Source organism: Saccopteryx bilineata, chromosome 2, assembly GCF_036850765.1.
Source record: "Saccopteryx bilineata isolate mSacBil1 chromosome 2, mSacBil1_pri_phased_curated, whole genome shotgun sequence".
In the NCBI taxonomy this organism is placed as follows: Eukaryota; Metazoa; Chordata; class Mammalia; order Chiroptera; family Emballonuridae; genus Saccopteryx; species Saccopteryx bilineata.
This window is the reverse complement of record NC_089491.1, coordinates 219,255,410-219,282,100: the sequence shown is the minus strand read 5'-3', so window position 1 is coordinate 219,282,100 and position 26,691 is coordinate 219,255,410. Positions and strand designations below refer to the sequence as shown.

At 43.8% G+C, this 26,691-nt stretch overlaps 1 protein-coding gene and 1 non-coding gene across 9 annotated transcripts in view; one reads left to right on the top strand and one right to left on the bottom strand.

The window, feature by feature from the left end:
- PCBP3 (poly(rC) binding protein 3) overlaps positions 1-26,691 on the top strand; it is a 313,033-nt gene that overhangs the window by 7,166 nt on the left and 279,176 nt on the right. For 3 of the 8 annotated variants that reach the window (XM_066259172.1, XM_066259174.1, XM_066259173.1), the window contains exon 1: positions 14,750-14,882. The exons of 1 other annotated variant lie outside the window; for it this stretch is intronic. The gene's annotated coding sequence lies outside the window, so the exon portion shown is untranslated. Of the gene's footprint in view, positions 1-14,749; positions 14,883-26,691 lie in introns of those variants that run through there. 4 more of the 8 variants (XM_066259181.1, XM_066259177.1, XM_066259180.1 and 1 more) reach the window with 2 other exon arrangements.
- LOC136327963 (U6 spliceosomal RNA) lies at positions 24,030-24,136 on the bottom strand. Its single transcript, XR_010730013.1, has one exon. It is a non-coding gene; the product is annotated as a U6 spliceosomal RNA (small nuclear RNA).

The following is a 26,691-nucleotide window of genomic DNA, read 5'->3' as shown; positions in this document are numbered from 1 at the left end:
GGTGCCTTTCATGACTTATCTTCTTACATAAGCAGGCCACGCGGAGGGGTACAATTTTTCATCACTCAGGAAATAAATATTGTTGCTTTGTAAAATCACTCTCAGGGCAAAGTATGTGCTGGGCAGCTTAAAGAGAAAAATAAGCTTAATCCAAATACTCTCGTTTCAAGTGACAAGCAGCAGGAAGCACTATGAGCTTCGTTTCCAGGACAGAAGGTTTTTAATCAGAAGCCCTCCTCATGCCAAGATATAAACCCTGGGAAGGATCAGGCTCTTCATCCTCATCAGATTTCCCCCTTAAATATTTTAATGCCAAGTTTCATCCAGAGTGTCATCTGTTATCATGAGTAACACAGAGTCTGGCAGGACATCCAGGATGGAGGGACGTGGTAGGGGGAGTTTCTGCTGAGACAACTTGTTTAAGGGGCTCTCAGGACTGATCCTGGGGGATGGTCCCACCTCCTGGAGAGGTTGTCACAGCACATCACAAAATGAACATGAGCCGCTATAATACTGAGCTGTTAATCCTGGTGCTTTGAGGACATGTCCTAGCTACAGAATGATGAAAATTTTACCTTTACTGAACTTTAAAGAGCAGGCACAGTTGGTAGTGTGTACCAGTACGCAGTTTCCTCTATAAAATGCAGTATGAGCTGCCCCTTTGGTAACCGATGGTGTGAGAGGTGTTCCCAGGTAGGTGGTGTCAGGCCTGGGGGGGACATCAGCAGCCTCTTCTGGGACAGCCGTGGGTCCTGGCCTCCCCTCCATGTGTGGCTGTAGAATGCACCTCTGGGTGCTTGCTGAGTCAGTGCGAATTAGCAACCATTCTCATCCCTGCCCCTTCTGGAGGCTCCTTCTGAGCACCAGTGACTGAGGCCTGGGTGCTAACTGTGGTCAGTGGCAGCAGGAGCTATGGTTTGAAGTCCCAGCTGCTCATTTCTGAGCGTGAGATTCGACAAGCCATTTGGTCCAGTTATTTGGTGCCAGCACCAACTGCCCTCACACTCTGTGACTTAAAAAGGAGTAATCATTTTCCTTTTGTCTGTTTGGTCCTGGGTTCTCTTGCACTTGGATGGTGGCTGGGGACCACCGAAGGCTCCTTCACAACTGTGCCTGGCTGGGAGGACTCCACTGTGGGGTCCAAGGGAGCTCTTACTGTGTCAATGGGTCTCTCCATGTGACCTCTCCGGTTTGGTGGCCTCAGGCTAGAGAATTTTTTACTTGGGCCTCAGCACTCCAGGTGACTGGCCCAAGAGAGACAGAGCCAAATGGCTTGTTGAGTCTCACACTCAGAAATGAGCAGCTGGGACTTCAAACCACAGCTCCTGCTGCCACTGACCACAGTTAGCACCCAGGCCTCAGTCACTGGTGCTCAGAAGGGCCTCCAGGAGGGGCAGGGATGAGAATGGTTGCTAATTCGCACTGACTCAGGCAAAAGCTGCAGTGCCCTTTCGGCCTGGTCTGAACTGAGTTATCCAAAGGGGCCCACCTTGGTTCGAGGGGAGTGGACACAGGTCCTGTCTCTTCAGAGCAAGCAGCCAGTTCTGGAAGAACACCTGGGCAGGAAATGTGGGCGTTGGAGACTCAGATCTGCCATGTTCCTTTACAGCTGCTCCCTCCCCCTCCAAAACGCTGGTGTGAAGGTCAGACACCATCTAGTACTGGCCAATGGTACAGTTCAATCTCATCAGATCAGCAGCATTGATGGAGCAATTACAGTATGCTGGGTACTAATGACTTAGGTCTATTAGCTCAGTATCTACCAGTGCCAGAGCGGCCGTGACTGGCTGCCTTGCAGGAGGGATCCAATCCTTTGCTCACATGAGAATCAACACACAATGTATGTCGGTCCGTGTAAAACTCTTGTCTGGCTGCACTTTGCTTTCTGCTGTTCCTGATTTCCCCTTGGGGTTTTGTGCATTTTTTCCCTTTAAAAATATTTCTTAAACTCTTTAATTTGATGAGTGGTTTTTAAACATTTTTGGTCACCCACCCATCAGTTAAAAAGTATCTGAGCAAATTCCCCCCCAAATATATGTAATCTATTAAAATATGGGCATAATTGTCCTAAAATATTAAATATGCTATAAAATATACACAAAAATGAGAAAAGACATTATTCACTCAATTTAACATTATTACTAATGTAAAGTTAATAATTACAATACTATTTAGGGAGGCTGGTGTGAGTTAATATGCTTCATTCCTTCAACACCTGGTTTGGCCCACAGGGAAACTGTGATTTCCAGGGTCTAAGACAGGCTTATTTCTCTTTCTTTTTATTTAGACATTGATCAATAAGAGCAGCTAGGTTTCAGATGAACATCTCTATAACATTTGAACTGTTGATTATGATGTGTGCCCATCACCCAAAGTCACATCATTTTCCATCACTATATATTTGTCCTTCTTGACTCTCCTTCCCTCCTCACTCTTCCCCCTGGTAACCACTTCACTTTTATCTGTGTCCATGAGTCTCAGTTTTATATTCTACTTATGTGTGAAATCATATAGTTCCTAGGTTTTTCTGCTTTACTTATTTCACTTAGTATAATATTCTCAAGGTCCATCCATGTTGTTGTAAATGGCAATGTGTCATTATTGCTTATGGCTGAGTAGTATTCAATTATATATATGTACCACATCTTCTTGATCCAATCCTCTATTGAGGGACACTTTGGTTGTTTCCAAGTCTTGGCCACCATGAATAACGCTGTGATGAACATGGGAATGCATGTGTTTTTGAGTACCAATGTTTTTGAGTTTCCGTGTGTGTCTTGTTCAATATGTGGCTGTAAAAACACAAAAGAACCTCTGAGTTATATGTAAATTTAAAAAAAAGTGCATTGTCAGCTGCACGTCCAAAATCACAATATTATTTGTTTCAGTCCATCCATCTAATTATGCAAAAGCTTTTGATGAAATTTGGTTGGTAAATTCCCATCTCCCTTGAAATACATCATTGCTGTTCTTGCAAACTTATTACAATGAGTTGCATTTGTATGTTTTTTAACAAATGGATTCAAAATTCACTAAAAGCTTTTATTTGGAAGAGTTTTTTTAACAGATTAGAAAAAATGTTTCTACCTTTCAAAAATGAACAAACATGAGAATTGGTATAGGTGACAAATTTAACAGTTTTTGGCAACAAGTCACATAAAATTAAAAACAGCTCAAATATCAGTTTTCAGAACACATAATTTGTTTTTTATTTTCTCACTGATTGTTAAAACTCTACTTTTACCTGAAAGGATAGATTCCATAAGATCTTTTTCTTTTTGTTAAAATCTGTGCCAGCACTCTGCTTTCAGGCCTGATTAGAACATCACAACAATTTAGCCTAATTTGTCCGCTGATGTGGCCTTTGAGCAGCTTGTGGGAACTGGCTGGGGTCAGCAATCTCATCCTGCCACCCCTTGGGCTCGTGTTAGTAATGTTGTCTTCAGGCTGTGGGGTGATGTGTGTGTGTGTGCATGCTTGGATGCATGTGCACACCTATGTGTGTGTGCATTTTTGCCCACGCGTGTGTCTTTTAAAACACCTACTTTGTGAGAGATGGTTATTAATGTGAAGCAGCATCACCTATCAATCCACATACCTGGGCACAGGTAACCTGGAATGCAGCCCTGAGACCTGAAGGATACCTTCAAATCTCTAGGGCTCTACTCTGATTCTCCCTGTAGAAGCAGAAGTCCAGGGGTCACGGGAATGTTTCCACTTGGATTGCATGTCCCACCCTTCTAGGGTCCATATGCTAGAAGGGTCTGGCAGGTAATTCCAGGGGCTGGAGACCCAGCATATGGACCCTAGAAGGGTGGGACATGCGATCCAAGTGGAAACATTCCTGTGACCCCTTTCCTTCTCTAAGGGAGAGAGATGAGAAGCATCAATTCTTCATTGCAGCTCCTTAGTTGTTCAGTGATTGCTTTCTCATATGTGCCTTGACCAGGGGGCTACAGCAGAGTTAGTGACCCCTTGCTCAAGCCAGCGACCTTGGGCTCAAGCCAGTGACCTTGAGCTTCAAGTCAGTGACCTTCGGGCTCAATCCAGCGACCATGGGCTCATGTGTATGATTCCACGCTCAAGCCAGTGACCCCTGTGCTCAAGCTGGTAAGCCTCTGCTCAAGCTGAATGAGCCTGCACTCAAGCTGGCAACCTTGGGGTTTCAAACCTGGGTCCTCCGTGTCCCAATCTGATGCTCTATCCACTGTGTCAGTGCCTGGTCAGGCTCTCTAGTTCTCTTCTTTTGGGGAGTTCTGTTTTAATTTTGCTCAGGTCTCAGAGTGCTGATTCCCTGGTTTTCAATCTTCAGGCATCTCTCTTGTGAGCTGAATGGTATGCCCCCAAATTTATGTGTTGTATTTTTAACCCCAGCATCTTAGAATGTGGCCTGTATATGGAGACAGTATCCTTAAGGGGGTAATTCAGGTAAAATGAGGTCACTAGAGTGGCCCCTAATCCAACAGAACTGGTGGTGTCCTTATAATAAGAGGAGGTCAGGACATAGATACACACAGAAGATGACCATGTAAGGACACAGGGAAGGGATACCATCTATACAGCAAAGAGAGAGACCTCAAGAGGAATCAGCCTGTGACACTTTGATCTCTGCCTTCCAGCTTCCAGCACTAGGAGAAAATAAATGTCTGTTGATTTAGTCACCTCGTCTTTGGTATTTGGTTGTGGCAGCCCCAGAAAACTACTACAGTTTCCATCTTAAAAACTTCTTAGTTATTCTCTTTTTGAATATTGCTTCCTTCTTGTTCTTGCCTGACTGCCTAACTTGGATCCTCTTATTCTATTTTTCACATCTCTTTATGGCCCATATTTTAAATAATTTTTAATCTTTCTATGCTGTTTTGTGGATGATAGTCTCATCTCTGTATTCTAGTTTGTTGAATCTTGTTTCTACCCTGCATCGACTGTTTTTAGCCTCTCCCTCGAATTTTTCATTTCTATAATTATATTTTTCATTTCTAGAGTTTCTAAATGATTTGCTTCTTTAAACATTTTGTTTTTTCTTTATTCATGTTGTTTTTTATTTTATTGTTGTTTCCGTTCTCTAATTTGTCTTTGGTTCTGGGGGATACAAGTCCTATTGTTTCTTACATCTGTCGACTCTCTCATGCTGTTTCTTCCCCTTGTACAGTTTGAATATTCCATTGTGGGCTCATCTGGGTTGTAGAAGTGCCTTTACAGGAAAATATATGTTTCCTTCTTCCCAGGTACCAAGAATCAATCACTTAGACAAGTTTTTATTTTGGTTTCTTAACTGGAAATCCATGCTCCACGAATGAGTGGAAATTCAGACCTTATACTGTCGCATGTCATGTGCTCAGAGTTTTTAGGGGGGGGAGTCTTTAGAGAGAGAGAGAGAGAGAGAGATCTGCTAATTTCTTAGCACAATGGGTAGAATTTTTCTAGTCTTTTTTTTCATGAGACTCCTTCAGGGCCCATGTTGTGTAGGAGGCTGCTGTCCCAGCTCACCTAGGCCCAGACCGTATCTCTTATTGGACCTGCATGTGAAAGCTCAAGCTGTCACCACTGCAGGGTCTGACCTTGTTCCTTGTTCCCTGAGGACTGCTCCAGTGTCAGCTCCCATGACAACTGTGACTTTATTTTATCTCTTTTTTTCGGACATTATAAGAGTTCTCTTTTTTCCTTTTAACCAGGCTGTGTAGTTAAAAATTTTATTATTGTTGTTTTCTATTCTTAGCCAAGTTTCCCTACAAAATAGAGCCTGAGGCAGTTTTTATGCACTAACACTTTCCTGGGAGTGTGATCCTGGAGGAGTGAGGGAAGAGGGGGCTCAGGCTGGGAGGCAGGAAAACAAATATCAGGGAGGTCACTGTGTGTCACAGGCTGATACCTCTGTTTTCAGGGAGGCCATGTGATGCTCCTGGAACTCTGACCTGTGTGAGCAGGGAATGGAAGAGGGTAGAGTTGATCTGTTAGCTCCTATTGCTCATTGGTCAGTTTGCCTCAGAGGGTGTTTGCTTTTTCAGACTTTCAGGTTGCATGTGTATGAGTGGTGACATATCTTTCTGCATTTCACCCCTCAGAGGCAACAAGAAAGTCCCAAGAAGGCAGGCAAGAGGCCTCTATCATGATCTTGGGAAATGATCATTGAGTCTTGTTCACACATGGCATGAGGGAATAGCAACAGCCATCCTAGTATACTTAATCATATGTCGTGGCTGCAGTGGCAATAGTAGCAACCCAGCTCTATGACTGTAGAAGCAAGGCCAAGATTTTCAGGGCCGAGCCATCCAGACAGCAAGGCAATTGCACCAACCCTAAGTGATCCTCAAACTGAGACTATACAGTCCACCCCTTGCAATGTCTCCTGAAAACAGATGCTCTTGTTTATTTTCTGAGAGGGCATGCAAATATGATTGTTCAAGATGTTTAGTCACATCTACCAAAAAGTTATGAAAAGAGTTAGCAAGCCAGGCCATGGTACCTGCTGCTACAACTCATCTCAGCACTAAAACTGGTACTCATCATATCCTTTCTCCTCTCCATTCTAGATCAGTCTCTCTCGACAGAATTTCATTAGTCTGTGTTGTTTGCCCTAAGGAATCAAGCCCTTAGTTGCTTTGCTTTTGATGGGCTGTGGCTGCTGCAACTACCTTTTTATAGTTATCACTCAGCACATACACCAAGTGCCCCAGTGAATCTGTCAGTTCCAGACATCTTCCTACCTGGCTCTACTGAGCAGCAGCAAACCTAGCTCCTCGTGGAATTTGGGGTTGATTACCACCAGTACAATAAGTCCATTCTTTGCCTACCTGTCCACTAGCATGAAAACCAAGACTGGTCAAATAATAGTTATGGCTCCCAGTCTAGTTGTAACTCTGGCAGAAGCATTCTTCCAACCTAACCAGGGAATCAGGACTTCTCACCCAGCAGAGCCTAAGAATGCAGTGACAAGACCTCTAATCATGCAAGTGGTTCACCAAGAGTAATGGTAAGAAGGGCAAAACTTGCCTCTGTGCTCCCGGAGCATGTATTTAAGGTACTAGAGACTCAGTGCCATTGACTGGCTGTTGTTCCAGCACAAATCCTGTGTTCTAAGAGAATAGTGACTGCCTTCTGTGGGGTGCTGGCCCAGAACTGGTACCTTACTTGAACCACTAACAAGCCTTTCTATCATTCTTACTAGCTGTTTCTAGGTGATGGGGCGCATGATAACACTAGTAAGTGCCATTGTCATGTGCCAATTTCATAATTTTTTTTTACTTTGAAATAGATCTTGTGCAAGACAATGTAGTATGAAGTAGTTTTATTATTATTATTATTATTATTATTTGTATTTTTCTGAAGCTGGAAACGGGGAGAGACAGACAGACCCGCATGCGCCCAACCGGGATCCAACCAAGATCCACCCGGCACGCCCACCAGGGGCGACGCTCTGCCCACCAGGGGGTGATGCTCTGCCCCTCCAGGGCATCGCTCTGCCGCGACCAGAGCCACTCTAGTGCCTGGGGCAGCGGCCAAGGAGCCATCCCCAGCGCCCGGACCATCTTTGCTCCAAGGAACCTTGGCTGCGGGAGGGGAAGAGAGAGACAGAGAGGAAGGAGGGGGGGTGGAGAAGCAAATGGGTGCTTCTCTTATGTGCCCTGGCCGGGAATCGAACCTGGGTCCCCTGCATGCCAGGCTGACGCTCTACCGCTGAGCCAACTGGCCAGGGCCGTAGTTTTATTATTTAATGCAGCGTAACAAACTACATAAAAACTTAGCAATGAAAAACTATGTTTTATTATTATTTCTTACCATTCTGGGGGTTGTCAGGTTAAATGGGATGGTTCTCACTTTGGCCCTCATGTGGTGTAGTCATATGGTGGCAAGGCTGGGCTCATCTTCAGTGAGCTGAAATGGTAGACGCTGCTGGGGCTGCAAGGATATCTCTCTTTCTACTCAACCTCTACATGGAACTAGCCTGGGTCTACTTGCAGCATGGCAGCTTCAGGACAGTTAGACTTCTAATATATTGGCTGGTTTCCCCCAGAGCAAGCATTCCAGGAGAGATGAATTAGAATACTTAAAGGCTAGCCCAGGAAACTGGCACAGCATCACTCCTGTGGTCATATTCTATTGACCAAAGAACCCACCCAGTTTCAAAGAGAAGCATAAACTTCACCTTTTGAAAGAAGGAGTATCAAAGACTTTGTGGTCATCTTTAGTCTTCCATAGACAGCTTGTCAATAGATTGGGAACTCTGTAAGTCATTGGTCGGGGTACTGGGAGACACAAAGGACAAAGGCAAAAGTATATATCAAATGCTGTAAGGGACAAATTACTCTTTTCCTTCAAGGTCATATGTTAGCTCCAAGAGGCTGGTTGGTGTCCCTGAAGTATGGTCTGTGCTGCTGGCACTTAGCAGTGGCAGTCATTAGATCAGACTTGATGAAGGGATGGCCATGCAGTCAGAGCCATGTATAGCCGTCATCTCATAGCCACTCTCCTCATGGGACATTGACATAAGCAGTGGAGTAGCTGAGGACAGAGGCTGGCTGGTATCCACTGATGAGTCATCCAGTCCACCTAGATGTTTGGTACTTCCTTTGGAGGAGGTGCTTTCTAGAGCACATTAATATAAGCCACAATGATCTTCATGCCCTGGGCTCTCTTTTGCAGGACCATCCACGTGCCTCTTCTCCCAAACTTCTTTGCAATTTTATAATCTTGCTCCTTATAGGTCCTTGATCAACAGCCCAAGCCATGTGGGTTGCTTGTCTTGGAGCCTAAAAGTATTCTTACCTGTGATATTTATCACTCCATATAAACGAAATAATTAAGTACTGTGTTCATAGCTCTTCTACTAGGATGATTGCCCTTCACCACCTATAGGACCACTCAGAAGGGGTAGCAATGTGGCAGTAATCCATTTCTGGTTGGCACCAACATATTGTGCTGCCCCATCTGTGCTTCAGGTGAGAATTCGTCTACTAGTTACCATAGAGAACCCCTATGAGGCCATGGGTTGTACATGGAGGAAGAGGCACTGGTGTGATGGAGGTGGGTGACATGACGGTCTAGACCACTGGGCATGTGCTCAGCCACAATCCTCATGTGATGGATTGCTACTGCACTCACCCAACCTATGGCTCAGCAGATCTGATAATGCTGAGCTGAGGCTCTTGGTGGCCGCAGCACTGGGACTCAAGGATGGAAAAGCAGAACTGCTTCCACCTCTGTCCTCAGTCGCTGAGCTGGAACCCATGACAAAGATGGAAAAGGAGAGATACTGGGCTGACAAGGGGCAAGGATTCTCCTCTGCAGGTGGGAGAGTGATGGGGAGAAAGACTACTGTCTATGGGTGAACTAGGCACAAAGGGAGCAGACTTGAGGTGCTAGGATGTCAGGCTGGGGGAGGGACAGAACCTACCTTTGCACTGCACATGGTAGATTACATTTTCTGTTGTTTTGGCTCTGTCTACAGGGCCTGCCATGGGGTCCTTGGCTCTGCACCTTGAGGAGTGGCTGGCACAGCACACTTGAGACCATCTGAGGATTTGCCTTGTCTAGCCTTGCCTTTGCTCACGAGTTTGCAAACTCCATAGCTCCTGCTGGCTTGAGCTGTCATAGTGCCTGGGCTGGCCTGGCTCACAGATTCCTCCTTAATTTACATTTTAATGGTTTATTTCTCAACACTTACATTCTTGCATTTTCACTTGACCTTAAGACTCTCATCAGAGTCTTTTTTTTTTTTTTTTTTTGTATTTTTCTGAAGTTGGAAACAGGGAGACAGTCAGACAGACTCCCGCATGCGCCCGACCAGGATTCACCCGGCACACCCACCAGGGGGCGATGCTCTGCCCATCTGAGGCGTAGCTCTGTTGCAACCAGAGCCATTCTAGCACCTGGGGCAGAGGCCACAGAGCCATCCTCAGTGCCAGGGCCAACTTTGCCCCAATGGAGCCTTGGCTGCGGGAGGGGAAGAGAGAGACAGAGAGGAAGGAGAGGGGGAGGAGTGGAGAAGCAGATGGGCGCTTCTCCTGTGTGCCGTGGCCAGAAATTGAACCCGGGACTCCTGCATGCCAGGTCGATGCTCTACCACTGAGCCAACCGGCCAGGGCTCATCAGAGGTCTTTGATGGCAGGAGTCAAGTAGAAAGACAGATCACATAGGTAGAATCTTAGAAGTTAAGGGTCTCAATTAAATGCGGGTGTGGAGGGTCAGGCCCAGCTGGTCCCTTCCCTCTCTTTATATTACAAAAGTGGTCTACTATGCGTTTAAGTCATCACCACTAATAATGACTGGAGATTCTCATTTATGTCAACTAAAATGTTTCACATGACCCTAATTTAAAAAGCAGCAAGTGAATAGGAGTCCATTTTAGACAGATATATGCAGATATATGAGGCTGCAGGAGCATCCACAGCGTCCCCACATTCAGTCACACAACTTGGGGGTGCATTCTTCCCGAAGCTGTCAGAAAACTTGCATTTCTCTCCTGGTCTCTACCTGCTACCTGGAGTGAAGGGGGGGCAGAGGGTGGGGAGTGACTCAAAGAAAGTAGTTCTCATTGTAGAACCCTGATGGTGCTGTTGAGGCACATGGAGGAGGGCTGGGATTTTGGCTGCCACTTTTACCCTGAAATTCTTCCAAAAAAGGAAGGAAGTCCGAATGACCCAAGTTATTACTGCCCCTGCATGGTGTGAGCAGATGTGGTAATTCTTTTCAGAGAGGAAAAAGAAGGCAGTATCTCTCTTGTTTATACAAAATATTAGAAACCTTGCCTATATATGTATATATAAAGATAAAAGCAGGGTGGGATCCAGAGGATGCTGGAGAGTCCAGAGCCTGACAAATCCTTGGGAGTTTGGGGCTGGCTGGACCAGTTCTGTCCGTCACTCCTGTTTTGTCTCTCAATCTCTTGTCTCCCTGTTCCTTTTCTCTGTCTCTCACTGTCTCTTTCTGTCTGTCTCTCTGTCTCTATACCTCTCTCTGTCTCTGTCCTTCTTCTTGTGCATCTCTCTAGGGGGCTCAGTCTTTGTTCACTGCTTCTTCTACAGCCCGTTTCTGGCAACACCATCATCCAAGTGAACACCTGCAGGCATCCCCAAACTACGGCCCCATGGGCGGCAATGCGGCCCCCTGAGGCCATTTATCCAGCCCCCACTGCACTTCTGGAAGGGGCACCTCTTTCATTGGTGGTCAGTGAGAGGACCACTGTATTTGGCAGCCCTCCAATGGTCTGAGGGACAGTGAACTGGCCCCTGTGTAAAAAGTTTGGAGACCCCTACGGCTTGTTAGCCTTAACTTTGCTATCTATCTCTGGGACCTACCCACCATTGTTTAGGAGGTGGGTGAGGGCACAGGAGGAGACCCCTTGATTGCCTCACCTAATAAAACTGCAATCGGATGTTTCAGCAACCAGGTAAAACAATTCAGGTGCTGTCTTTTGGCTCTGATGTCACAGGGAGGAACCTGTGTGTGCAGACCAGTGTGCCTGCTTCCTGATTTTCATGGCACCACCCTGGCTACCACAGAATCACCTCTGAGCTCAGCAGACCTGCCCTGCCTACAGGAAGCTTTTTGTGAGGACAGTGGTGGCAATGTAGGGAGGGAGGGGCAGGCTGTTGATACTCTACGGATGGCCTGGGGGTGTGGTCCTATGAAGAGGACTCAGTGTTTTCTAAACTTTAGCATAACCCTGTTCCTAAACTGTGTCTTTGTTTTTAGGTAAGCTTAAGTGTGGTTGTGATGACAGAAGTTGTCGCTGTCGCAGGCCCTTGAAGGGTTTGGTTGGGTTGGGGCGGGTGGGGGGAGGCCCTACTGAAAGTATCAGACACCCTGCACTCCATAGAAGACGTCAGATGCCCCTGCAAGAGTATCAGAGGGAGATCTACTCACCTAGGAGGACATTAACACTAATTACCACTGAGACTGTTTCTATGCTTAATTATTCCCCCATCCCCCCATCCCCCCACGCCTGCCCTTTTAAGCCCTCTAATATGAAGACAAGAAGGCTCTGTTCCCCACCTCTCCAGATGCTCCAGCCTGTGATAATGTGGCCACCCCCAGCTCTCTGGTGGTATGAATGTGTGTGACAATCAAGAAGGCCAGCGCTGTAAGGCTTCCCGGGGTTAGATCTGACATTCCAAGTGGATTATAATTATGTGGCTCCTTCCTTCCCCGCACCCTGCACCCCTCAACAAGACACCATGGAGTTATTTATAAGCATGAGCCCTGGGTACACTTCTCATGGGAAGGGGTGCAGTGACAGCGGTAAAAGCACACGCAGGGTGCTAACACAAGGAAAGCATAGCAACACGGTGGTGGAGACCTGGAGGCGGTTGGTCCCGTTCAGGGGCAAGGCAGAGAGCAGGCAGCTCCGCCCTGCCCAGCTGTTGTGGCGTGGCGGTGGGGGCTGCTCCAGTTGACTCTTCAGCTTTCAGAGATTTGCTAATTTATGATAATATGCCAGCAGACACGAATTGTCTCATGTGACAAGGGCGGAGGCAGGAGATGAGTTGCTTTTCCTCCCAGGAACTGGAAATAATTGAAAGTTGTTAGGGTCCATCCAACATGCTGTCCTGAAAACACTATCATTACTTTCCTAATGACTAACTGTGTCTTTCGGAAGGTAATGAAAGCAGCTGAAAGGCCTTGGGCTCCTGTAGAGGATGGGGAAGTGGCAGCCTGTAATCTGGGGTGGGGTAGGGATAAGGGTGCTCTGGCTGTGCTTTCACAGTGCACTCTGGTTTGGGAATAGTTTCCCCAGGGTCCTTCCGGCCCCTTTGCCCTCAGAGTCAAACTGAAGCTGACAGTCAGAGCCATGAAGTCAAGATGTGGCAAATCCTTGCAACCTTAGTCCCCTGATCCAAGTCCTGTTGGATGTGCTGCTGTCATCCCTACTTGTTCAGTTACCAGTGTCACATCCCAGTCTCTCCACTGTGGGACCACCAAACCAGGAACTCTGTCTCCCTCTGTTGCTACATCCTCCTTCCTACCCCCAGAGCACACAGTTGAGCCTGGTCTCCCAGCTCTGATTGACAGGTGCCACCTACATTGCTGTTAGGGGCTACTGTGGCCCCTGCCTCCTGATCTCATCCTAGGAAGTACTCATGGACTCTGCTGCTGCTGCCTTTCTAGGGGACCCAGCCTCTTCTCACCCTCCAGCTAACACTCTTTCTTTTTTAAAGGTTGTCTTTGAACTACACAAATGACAATCAAAGACATGAGCAGGCAGCTCTTCCTGACCTCCCCCATCCTGGTGTGGACCCTCCAGAACTTTTATTCTGGGTGTCGCCCAGCCATGGCTGCCTCTGGGTGCGCCAGCAGGGTCCCTTGTGTCCTGTGGTGAGGCTCCAGTACTAGGCCATTTCTAATACTTCCACCAAAAGAAGAGGTCATAATGGTTAACTTTGAGTGGGTGGGTTTCCTGAGGCCTTCCTTCTACCCTTCACAGCCCACAAAGCAGTACGAAATGCTTCCTGCCCCAGTCTAGGAGCAAACGGTGTCAATGAGACTCAGAACAGGGATGCCTGCGGAGGACACAGCAATTTCCAGGCTCCTCCCCAAGCCCCACTCTGGCGGCCGGCTGACCCCTCCCTTGATTCGGGGCCGAATGAGGCAGAGCAAAACTGAACATCGTCCAGAGCTCTGGGGTCTGGTGAGGGCGACGCTCCAGGACTCCGCCTGGCCGGGTGCCCCTCCTCCCGGTGGTTCTCGAGGGTCCGAGGCCACCGCGGTGCCTGTGGATGCTGTGCTGGAAGAAATAATCCTTGCTGAGTACAGGCCACAATGCACAGATGTGACAGGAAGGTTCAGAGCTACGAAAATGACCGGAATAGAAACAAAACAGTAGAACGCAGCCCAGGAGGTATAGAGAAAGGATAATAGCACGAAACACCCGGAATGCTCTGTCCCCGAGGACAGCCCAGCTTTTCAGCCCGCTTCGGTCTTTGTCCTCGGGTTTCCTGCGGACAGGTGTGCCAACCAGTCACCTGCGATACGTCCGTGCGCAAGCCCACTAGCGTCCTGGGTCGGCCCCGTGGGCAGACGGGCACACTGCGGGACAAACGGATTCCGCTGCTTGGAAGGAAGGAGGGGGCACCTGCCGAAGTGCCAGGACTGGTTGAGTAACGGGGCTCGCTGGAGGCATTGGAGCCCAGCCCGGTAGAGGCAGATGAGCAGGTGAAAGGACTCAGCGGGTCTCGGGAATAGGCTCATTTTCTTTACTGACCACCGAACGACCCCGACGGGTGGGATAGGAGGGAGTGGGTGAGTACAGGTTTACTCTGCTGTTGGGACGCAGGGACCCTTAGGCCACGCCCTAGCTAGGGGTCCGCCCGGGACGCACCCCACCTGTGGTTTCTTCCCTTGCCCCACCCCAGACCCCGCCTTGGATAGTAACCTGTTCGCTTAAGGTCCCCCTCCCCCATTCACAAACAGCCGGGGTCTCGCCCCGTCCCCGCCCCGGACCCGCCCCCGGCCTGTGACTAGCCTGGCCAAGACCCCGCCTCCTTACCCGCCCCAACTTTTCGTACCGCCCCCAACGCTATTGGTCCGGTTCAGCCCCTGCCACCGAGACACTGTTGGTTTCTTTCGGGAGACCTTTATCTGCTTCGATTGGTCTTCCACTCACCGTTCGGCCGTTCGATTGGTCCGCGACGCCCGCTTTCGGGGATCCTGTACTTGAGGGGCGGGGCCAGAGGCGGCGCTCCGCACGAGATTGGTCATCCGCGCAGAGGGGGCGGGCCCGCGCTGCGCGCAGCGTTTTGGCTGGAGCGCGAGGAATTGCTACGGCCGCCTTAGTCGCCTCAATCTCCTCGTACTCTTCAGTCTCGCCGCCACCGCCTGGATCACCCCATCCCCACCCCCGATCCCGGTCCGGTCTCCCGCTGGCTGGCCCGCGGGCACGCCCTCTGGTGAGTGAGTGGTCGCGGGCGGGGTCGGGGGCGGGGTCCACAGGTGGAGCTGGGGTCCGGCCCCGGAGTTGGGGTCCGGGTGGGGATCCGACCCGGGTCGAAGGCCGTGCCAGGGTTGGGGTCTGGGCGGGGCGGTAGGCGAGTGTCTCGGGAGGCGACCTCCGGCGGCCGCCAACTTTGGCCGCCGGCTTGCGGGCGGGGGCGCGCGTCTCGGGCTGACCGAACCCCCGAGAGGCCGAAAGAGCTGAGGCCCCGCCCGGCTCGGCCAACTTGGGCGGCAGCTGCGGCGCCGGCGGACGGGCGAGTAGGTCGGATCTCCGTCGTCCCCTTTGCCCGCGGCCCTCCAGGTTAGCGCCCTGCGGCCCACCTCTCCGAGGAGGCGGAGCGGGCCGGGGGCCGGGGCTGGGCAGGGGTGGGTATTGGGACTCGGGTGACGAGGTGCCTCCGGATCTCCCTTCCCCCACTTCCCCAGAAGTTGTTGGCAAAACACTGTCTTCAGTAACGGCTGGATAGGCTCGTTGTGGGTGAACAGCTGCCCGAATTTTTTCCGGGCTTTATGAGGCTTAAGTTTCAAACGACTTAAACTTGCTCGCATGTGATTGGGAAAGTAAGTGAGGGCAGCATCCCCGGCGCCCTGTGCGGCGGGACGCGGGAGAGCTGCGGTAGACGCGCAGGTGCTGAGCGGGACGCAGGAGAGCGGGACCCGCGCGGTGCCCTTGTGTCCCCTCCTTCAAACACCGTAGCTGCCCCTTTAGCGGAGATGTCTGTGTCTCTCCGTGAACTCCTGTGTTAAAGCGAAAAGCAGGTTACCTGGGAGCAGGTGCACATTTTTCTTTTTTGGTCACCGAATTTTCTTATTTCACTGGGGTCAAAATGTGTTTCTTAGTGCTCCCACCAGTGTTCGGCTCTTGGAAGCATTGTTCAGTGGAAGTTTATATTTTCTTTTTGCCTGGTGGCCCTTCTAATTTTTCTCTTCCTACTTTGAAGTATATTATTCACGTAACACATTTGAAAGTTAACAAGAAGTCAAATCTTAAATCTCGTATACAGGGTTATTTTCCTCTTGCCGTCTCTTCAAGGAAGGTAGCATGGAATTCAGGGCCCTGCCTGTGATCTGACAGCACTCTGTGTTGAAAAGGTATACTAGGGTTAGCAGGCCTTGACCAAAAAGACCTTTGAGACTAGCCTGGGTAACATACAGACCCTCCAGTTCAACATTCCTTTGGCACAGGCCTTCACACATCCTTCCAAAATTTAGCTTGCTTTTAGGGGTGAGCTGTTGCCCCTTTCCTGTTCTTTAAACTTGGTCTAGATGTGGGGACCAAAGAAGCGTGCAAGGGAGCTTTCCTATTGAGGAGAGTTGATTCCCAGTCTCCTCATGCACAGGAATAACTTATGTTAAAATGACTCAGAGAGGCCCAGTTTGGTCCAAAGAGACTCTGGAGGGTTTGTTGGCAAGATCCCAAAAGACCTCATTGATCCTTACATTAGAGGAGCTGGAGTAGTTTTGGATGGTGTTTTCAGACTTTGAGATCCATTGGAAACCAGGGGGTCTTCAAATATAAATGCAGTCGCTGACCAACTAATATTGGCCACTTTTGAGTACCATTGTTTTCTCGTATGTAGATGCCATTTGTACAGTGCAAGTTCATTATAGGTGTTTTAAAATTTGTATAACTTCACTTATTTTCTTAGTTAATACTTAATATTATAAAGTTGTGGAAAAGGTTTGATGGTAAAAGGAGTCTTTATAACTGAAAAGATTTGGTATCCTGTTTGGAATTCAGGGTCTTGTCAAAGGTGATGCTGATTACTAGTGATATTGGATCTCAGAACTTCACTTTTTCAGATGGCATTATTAATATACAGATTTAGAGAAAATATACAGCTTTGTGGTTACTTGTTTTTTTTGGTATTTAGAAGAAAATTTCAACACTTACTCATTTTGTTAGATGTTTAAAAAGAAGTTATCTCCCTGTTGTTAGCGGGGAGCTTAGAGCATGCTGCGTTTATATTTGCAAAATTCCTATGAGGTCCTTGAAACAATCAGCCATTCAAGACTGGATGCAGTGTTTTAGTTTCAACAATTTCAGTTCCTTGCCCTTTGGCCAATTTCTGGACTTGTAGCCATGTGTCAATGGCAAAGTCATTTATAATTTCAAAGAAATCTCATTATTGCAAAAGTGGTAACTGAATCATTTTGTTAGAAGTTGTTCCCTTTGGTGAAGAAGGCTGGCCCTTTGGGCCATAACAAACAAAAATACCTGCTTATATATTAGAATCACCCCCAAACTTAAATATTAGGGTGAATACTGGATTTGGGGTGCCGTTCTGGTATCTCTTAGCCCTGGTGGCAAGGACTCTACAGGCAAGTAGTGCGTCCGCTGTCCGTGGTGCTGAATGTGTGTCATCTGTTTTTCATCTTCAGGTTTTCTTTCCAATGTAAGAGTGGTTTTTGGAGTATGTTTTAAAATTAATTTCAGAATTCACACTATTAAAGAAAAGTAAAACAGGGGAGTTTTATTTAAACTGAAGGAAGTGTGCATTAAAAAACTCAAGCCATGTTATTGTCTCTTTTTTCAAGTGGACAGTGGTGTGGACTCAAAACTTCCATTCCCTCGCTTAGTCTCCTCCCCAGACGGGAATTTTCTTGCTAGCTATGGAGCTCAACTAGCAAATCACTGAAATTAAATGGCACCCTGTTTGATTAACAAACATCTCTTAAAAATGTACCTTTGTTATAATATATTCAGATATTTGTACATAGAAGCAGTTTTTCCCTAAACAGGGTCGATTGTAGCACCTCTTATACTCACTGGCATGGTGCTTCCCACCCTTCTTGGAGGTGGAGCCCTTGGGCAGTTGTCAGGCATTTCTGCTGCATTGGAACATTTACTCTCCTATAATTTTGTGGACATCTTTGTGAATTATTTACATAAATCCTTTATTTTTCTTGAGGTTAATTTTGCCTGTTCCTTTAGAATTGCCCCACAGGTTAGCAATATAAAATAGAGGGTGTTACTCATGGTACAGAGATTCTTTGACATGATAGTAAGTTGCACATAAAAGTAAGCAGTGGATTGTTGAGGTGTTTTTGTTATGAGCATTTTAACCAGTTCTTTGGCCCTGTTGGTTGTACACTTAACCAGGTTAGTCTTTGTATCTATTTTTGTTAATAGAAGCTTTCTTCTGCCTCCTGCAAGCTTCAGAAGTACTCTCCGAGTGCCTACTCTTTGCCAGGCTCAGTGATATGATCTGGAAACCTACAGGGGAATGAGACACAGTTTTTATCATTGAAAGGCTCACCACTTTGGACTGAGGAAAAGACATATAAGCAGGTAGTTATAGGGGACCATCCTCAAGGCTGCAGTTGGTATCACAGAAAAGCTGGTTAGTGTATTGAAGAAGGGTGATTCATTTAGGCTGGGAATCAAAGGAGGCTTCAGAGAGGAGGTGACCTTTGGGCTGAACTCTGGAGGATGAATTGTAATTATTTGGGTGTGGATGGGTGTAAATCAATTAGAAAAAGACAAGAAGGTTGGTGTAATGGGAGAACAGGCTACATGGTGCTGCTGAGGTTGGAGGTGTCATGGGTTGGGACTTTAATAGAGGTGTGTGTGTAGGGGAGATTTGAGAAGAGGTTGTGTGGTAGAATAAGGACTTTCTAAAGTGGTTGCATCCTAATCCGCAGAACCTGTAAATATGTTATATTACTTGGCAAAAAGGATTTAAGGTAGAAGATGGGATGAAGGTTGCTAAGCTGATTTTAAAATACAGATATTCTCTTGCCTGACCAGGCAGTGGCGCAGTGAATAGAGCATAGGACTGGGACTTGGAGGACCCAGGTTCAAAACCCTGAGGTCACCGGCTTGAGCGCAGGCTCATGTGGCTTGAGCATGGGCTCACCAGCTTGAGTGTGGGGTCACTGGTTTGAGCATAGGATCATAGACATGACCCCATGGTTGCTGCCTTGAGCCCAAGGTCACTGGCTTGAGCAATGGGTCGCTTGCTCTGCTGTACCCCCCCCCATCAAGGCACATATGAGAAAGGAATCAACAAACAACTAAGATGCCACAACAAAGAATTGATGCTTCTCATCTCCCTTCCTGTCTGTCTCTATCTGTCCTTCTTTCTGACTCTTTCTGTCTCTGTCAAAAAAACCAAACAGGTATTATCTTGGTTTACCGGTTGGGCCCAAAGTAATCACAAGGGTGCTTTAATGTAAAAGTACGAGGCAGAGGAGTCATTGTTATAGTGATGTGAAATGAGGAAGATTATCTGTCATTTCTGGCTTTGAAAATAGAAGGAGTCATGGGCTAAGGTATGCAAGCAGCCTCCTAAAGCTGAAAATGGCAAGAATCTTCCCCAGAGCCTCCAGAAAAGAACTCAGCCCTGCTGACTCCTTGATTCTAGTTCAGTGAGAACCATGTTTGACTTCAGATCTGTAATTTAATTAATTTGTGTGTGTTAATTCACTAAATTTGTAGAAATTTGATAGAAAAGCCACAGGAAACTGATATAAACTGGGACTCTGCTCTAGGAAGTTTTAGCTGGTAAAGTTTAAGGAGGAAATAACACAATCCCATTGGCTGTAGAAGATAAACTGATTCAGTTGCTGTTTGTGAGGAGGTTGCCCCAGGTAAGCATGGTTTTGATCCCCATGCCAGTTTCATCTCCTGGCAAGACTGGCATCTACTATTATCTTACCTGTCCTGGGTCCCATTTGAAGACTTTCACCTAGCAGACTGCTCAGTCTCTCCCCATACCCCTGGCTGATTCCATGTCCCACTGGCCTACCTTTTCTCTGTGCTGGGCACTCAGGAGAGAGTGGACTTGGTATTCATTCACTAGTGGAATTGTGGAGTCAAGAGTAGGCCCAATTCTAACTTCAGAGCTGTTGTTAAAGTACTTTGCAAGGGGGATGTTTCTTCACATTTTTGCTAATCCTTTATATATATTCAGATGTTTTAATTGTTGTCAGTCTAGTAGATATGAAATATATCACTGTTTTAATATGTATTTACTTGATTATTAGGGCATTTGAGGACTTCTTATCCATTTGAGTTTCTTCTATACATTGTATACATATATTGTTTGTCTATTTGTTGCCTCAGTTGTCCTTTTTATGGCTTTTTAGAAGTTCTTTATATATTCCGGATTCTATTTGTGTCCTTTATCTTTTTAAAATGCTGTTTTGATGAACAGATGTTTAATTTTAATGTAGTCAGAGTTATCAAGTTTTTCCTTATGGTTTGTGGTTAACAAGTCTTATTTAATAAATTCTTTGTTACCACAGGTCATAAGATATTCTCCTCTTTAAAAACATTTTTTGAATATTTGTTTTAATATTCTACTTTGAGCTTATTTTTGTGTGAGGTATGAGGTAGAGATATAATTTTAGATTTTTTCCAAATGCATTAAGTAGTTGCACCAGTACCATTTATTGAGTACCATCCTTTCCCCCGTGCTCTGCAATGCTACCTTTGAAACATACCAGATTTCACAAATGTGTGGATCTGTTTCTAATTTCTCCATGTAAATAAAGATAATTTCATTTCTTCCTTCCTAGTCTTTAAATATTTTATTTATTCTTTTCTTTTTTTTTAGATTTTTTTTACTTTATTTATTTATTTTTAGAGAGGAGAGAGACAGAGAGGGAGAGAGAGGAGAGAGAGACAGAGAGAGAGAAGGGGGGAGGAGCTGGAAGCATCAACTCCCATATGGGCCTTGACCAGGCAAGTCCAGGGTTTCGAACCGGCGACCTCAGCATTTCCAGGTCGACACTTTATCCACTGCGCCACCACAGGTCAGGCTATTATTTTATTTCCTTAGTTTGGACCAATAGACAAAGTAGTGATAAGGTTGTTCTAATACTGTTTTTAACTTTAAAGGGAATGCTTTTAAAAGTTTTAAATGTGAAGTTTTCTAATTTTTTTTTGGTAGATTCTTTTTATTAGGTTAAGGATGGTCTTACTAAGACAAAATGTTTTTTAAAATTATTGCTTGATTTTGAATTTTATCAAATGGTTTTCTGCACCTTTTAGGTGGTTTTATTATTATTTTTTCTTTAAACTATGACTGAGGCGAAATATTTTACTCTTTTAATTTTAAACCATCATTGCTTTCTTGGGAAAAACTGTATATTAAACTGTACATTATCATGATGTACTACATTTAATAATTATTATGGGATCCAATATGGTAATATTTCATTTAAGATTTTGGTACATATGTTCATTAGAAGTATTAACCAGTAATAATTGTTTCTTGTATAATCCATTCCCATTGAAGTGGGACCTGTGACTTGCTTCTCGTAGAATATGGTAAAAGTGATGACATGTCACTTATGTGATTATGTTAAGTTATAAACATGGCAAAAATTGCAGGTAACCTTTAGGACAGGGGTTGGGAAGCTTTGTGGCTTAGAAAGCCATAAACGCCACGTATTTTAAAATGTAATTCTGTGAGAGCCATACAATGACCCGTGTACCTTAGGCATTATCCAATAAAAATTTGGTGTTGTCCCGGAGGACAGCTGTGATTGGCTCCAGCCACCTGCAACCATGAACATGAAATGAATGGATTGTAATACATGAGAATGTTTTATATTTTTAACGTTATTATTATTTTTATTAAAGATTTGTCTGCGAGCCAGATGCAGCCATCAAAAGAGCCACATTTGGCTCGCGAGCCATAGATTCCCAACCCCTGCTTTAGGAGCTGAGGGTGGCCTGCAGGGACAGCCAGTAGGAAGCAGAGGCCCTCAGTCCTACAGAAAGGAAACAATGTCTGTTAATAGCTTGAGTGAGTTTAAAACTGGATTCTCCTGCAGTTGAGCCTTCAGATAAGAAAATGGTCTGGACAACAGATTGACCTCACCCTAGGCAGAGGTCTCATTTAAGCCTGCTCAGACTCCTTACCCACAGAAACTATGAGATAAAGAAATGTATATTGTTAAGTTACTAAGTTTGTGATAGTTTGTTATGCAGCTATAGAAAACGAATGTTTCAGATCTGTACTGACCTCCCAGTTATTCTCACTAGAAGTGGGTTTGGGTTGATGAAGGGTGTTTGAATCTATTTGAAGTAGTCAGTTTTTTATTGTTTAAAAATGTTTTTTCCCTATTTGTAAAATTAATACAAATGTTTTGTGTGGAGAAATTGGAGCAAGTGGAAAGTATAAAGAACAAAATAAACATTACTCATAATCTTACACACAAAGATAGCCAATACTTTTTATCTACTTTTATGTATACATGCTTTGTATATCCTAAAATTTGGGATTCATTCCATAACGAGTTTTATGAACAATTTTTTTTTGCACTAGATAGTATTTTCTATGTCATATCATATTCTTCTAAAATACGATTTTGAATGGCTGCATACTATTTCAGTTGGTGTCTCAATTTATTAAATCACTTCCCAATATCTGGAATTTATGCTGCTTTAAAGTATTTACCATCATAAATAATGCTTTGATAACTATTCTGGAAAAAAATAATTGTATATATCACTAATTATTTCTGAAGGATAAATTTCTAAAGGCAGAATTATTTTTTCAGAGCTTGTAGAAGTTTTTAAGGCTTTTGATACTTAACCATGCAGCTTCCACTGTTTTTAAAAAATAATATAAAACTCAGTCTGTTTCGGTAATTCACCAGGTTGGGATAGGACAGAACTATTGATTTTTGAGCATTTAGGTTTCTGTTTTCTTAACCTTGTTTGCAAAGTGCTTTTAAATTATTCATTAAAGTGCAGTATGGATTCTATTTATAGACAGTTATGTATGAGATTGCTCCCTTAATGTCTGCAAAAAGCCTATGAATTGCTATTATCGCATCTTGTCTTTGTAAATCCTTTTCTACTCCTGTCCACCTTTTCTTTTTTCTCAACCAAATAGAGACACTGAGACACATTAGGTCTTGTAACCTATGATAACTCAGATGAAATGGCTATTTAGTGGCTAGCTCATGTTCTCTTCTTCTTTCCATTCATTAGATAGTGGACATCATGGAGTTTTGAGATCAGCAGAATATTATTAATTCAAAACTGTTTTTCTTGATTCATAAAACAATGAGTGGTTATTTAGAAAATATCTAAAGATGATCATAAAACACAAAATAAAAATCTTTTATTTTACTATCCACAGATCATCTTTGTATACCATAACTTCATATTAGCCTATTCCTCTAATATATTGAATAGATTCTGATGACTAATATTTTGTTTGGGGTTTTTGCATCCAGATCTGTGAGTGAAATTGGCCTATAATTTTTCTTTACTGCAGCTGTTTTCTTTCTAATTTGAGATGAATACTTAATTTGTCAATTTACAGCTTTTCTCTTTTACTAATAAAAGGCGAAAGATTTATACGATCTGAAGAGAAACCAGAGCATCTCTCTTTTACTAATAATGTGCATGTAAGGTGATACATTTCCTTATAAATAATTCTTTAAGTGCATTATACAGAGTTTGATTTAAGGTTGTTTCATTACTGTTTACTATATACTATATACTGAATTGTGTCCCCCCAAAATCATATGTTGATGCCCCAACCCCCAAAGCATCCTTGGAGATGGGGCCTTTAGGAGGTAATCAGGTTCAGATGAGGTCATGCGTGTAGGGTCCTTCTGATGGAGTTAGTGCCTTATAAGAAGGACCCGAGGTTACTCACTCTCTCCTTCCCTTGTGAGGATGCAGCAAGAAGGCAGCCATCTGTACACCAGGAAGAGGCCTATCACCAGAGCCCAACCACAGTGACACCCTGACCTGGATTCCCTAGCCTGTAGAACTGCAAGAAATAAATGTTGTTTAAGCTGCCAGTCTGTCGTATCTTGTTATAGCAGCCCAAGTAGACTGTGACAGTGTAGTTTTTAACTTTCATTATAAATTTTTCTTTGACATTTAGGTCAGTTAGAAGAATATTTAAAATTTTCCAGACATGCATATTTTTCTAATTTTATTCTCCAGTACAATCGCATTGCCTAAATTTTTTGCTTTTTATTATTTTAAACCTTTGAAGCTTGCTGATGTGCCTTATACCCCAGAATATGAACTATGTTTTCTCAAATGTTCCTGTGTGCTTGAAAAGAATTAGGTTCAATGTTCTATGTCATCAGATAACTTAATAAGCATATTACTCACATCTCCTGTTTTCTTTTTTCTTTTTTTATTTAGTGTCATCCTTGCACAGGGGCCCTGCTCATTTTCCCTGTATCATTCCAATTTTAGTTTATGTGCTGCCGAAGTGAGCACTACATCTTCTGTTTTCTTACTCCTATTTTTTTTGTTTGGTTGTTATATCCATTATTAAATAATTATACAGCTTCATTATGATTATGGATTTGTCTTATTTCTCTCTGTAGTTTTGTCAATTTGTATTTATATACTTTGAGGCCATGGTTTTAGGAACATGACAATTTAAAATTGTTTTATCTTCCAGATGAATTGAAACTTTAATTATTATGAGTGGTTCTCTTTATCTCTAGTAATAAATCTTTGCCTTTGTGGTATAATATATCTGATGCTAATATAGACATTCAGATTTCTTTAGGCTCATATTTGCATGATATCTTTGGTTTTTTATCATTTTACTTCCAACCTTATTATATTCTTATACTTTAGATTATGCAATTAGATTTTTCTCATCTGATCTGATAACTTTGTCTTCTAATTGGAACATTGAACTCATTTATATTGAATGTAGTCACTGATCTATTTGAGTTTAAATCCACAATCTTATTATATAAAGTGGTGAGCAAAATTAGGCTTACACTTGTGAGTATGCAGAACAGTTTATTTTTGTATTATTTATTGTATTACAATTATAAACCTGCTTTTACCCATTCTTGTATTTCTCCTGTCCTACATTTTGTGTTTATGTTTTCTCTTTTTTTTGCATTATTTTAAACCAGTATCATAATTTTTAAAAATCACTCTACTTTTCCACCCTTCCAGTACATTGATTATATTCTATTTTTCTTTCTTTTCTTTTTTTTTGGTTACTATGTAAATTAGATAATGTGTTATTAACTTCTCCAGAGAATGCAGTTATATCTTCCTCCTGGGCCATGCGGAGATCGTAGTTTCTTAGAATACTTGAACTCCATTCACGCCCTTCAGATTTATATGTGCTTCTTGTTGTGTATTTTAATTCTGAGTGCCCTTTTTAAACTCCAGGAAATGATATTAATATTAACAGTGTTGTTATTTCACATGCTGTCAGTGTTCATCTAGATTTATTAACATTTTTATTTGTTTTTTGCTTTTTATTCTCTCTGACCTTCCTTTTGGGGTCCTTTCCCTTCTGCCTGAAGAATCTTCTATAGCCACTCCATTATTGCAGGTCAGTTGCTGATAGACACTCCCTATTTTTTTCTAATAATATTTTGATTTTACTTTTATTCTTTTAAAAGTTCTTTCAAATTGACTTAAATATTTTGTGGAATATAATTTACATGCCATACAATTCACCCTTTAAAGTTTCTGATTCAGTGTTTTTGGTATATTTACAAGGTTGTAAAACCACCACTACCTAATTCTAGAACATTTTCATTGCCTTAAAAAGAAACCTATACCTGTTAACATTTTTCCCTTTCTCCACAGTGCCTGGAAAGCATTAATCTACTTTCTATCTCTGGGAATGCCTATTGTGGACATTTCATATGAATGGAATTATAAATATGTGGCCTTTGTGTCTGGCTTCTTTCCTTAGTATAATATTTTCAAGATTCATTCATGTTGTAACGTGTCAATACTTAATTTCTTTTTATGGCTGAGTAATATTCCATTGTATGATGTGTTACATTTTCTTTATCCATTTATCAGTAGGAAGACATTTGGGTTGTATCCACTTTTTTGGCTGTTATGAGTAATGAGTCATGAAAAGTCATGTATAAGTTTTTTTATGCCTATGTCTTTTCAGTTCTTTGGGGCATACTTAGTAGTGGAATTGTTGAGTTGTATAGTAATTCTATGCTTAACCGTTTGAGTAACTGGCCAACTTTTTCCATAGAAGTTGTACCATTTCACATTACCACCAGCAGTGTTTGAAGGTTCTAATTTCTTTACATCTTCATCAACACTTGTCATTGTTTTGTTTTTTGATTCCAGCTGTCCTAGTGGGTGTGAAATAGTATCCCATTATGGTATTAACATTTCTCTAATGACTGATGAGCACATTTTTGTGTGCTTATTGGCCATTTGTGTATTTTTTTTTTTGGAGAAGTGTCTATTTAAATCCCTTGGCCAGTTTTTTTTTGTTGTTTTTTTTTTAATGAGAGAGAGAGAGAAACAGATAGAAAGGGAGAGAGATGAGAAACATCTGCTCAAAGTGTGTCACTTTAGTTGTTCATTGATTGCTTCTCATATGTGCCTTGACCCAGGGGGCTCCAGCCCAGCCAGTGACTTTGGGTTCAGTCAGTGACTTTTGGGCTCAAGCCAGTGACCATAGGATCATGTTGATGATCCCTCGCTCAAGCTGGTGAGCCTGCATTTAGGTTGGATGAGCCTACGCTCAACCTGGTGACCTTGGTATTTTGAACCTATCTTCTCAGCTTCCCAGGTTGACGCTCTTTCCACTTTGCCATCACTGGTCAGGCTCAAATCATTTGGCTATTTTTAATTGTATTGTCTTTTTATTATTGATTTATAAGAGTTCTTGATATATTGTTTATCAGAGATATAATTTGCAAATATTTCCTCTCCAACTGTGAGTTGTCTTTTCATTTTCTATATAGTATCCTTTGAAGTGCAAAAAATTTTAATTTGATATCTAATGTATCTATTTTTTGTGCTTTTGCTTTAGGTGT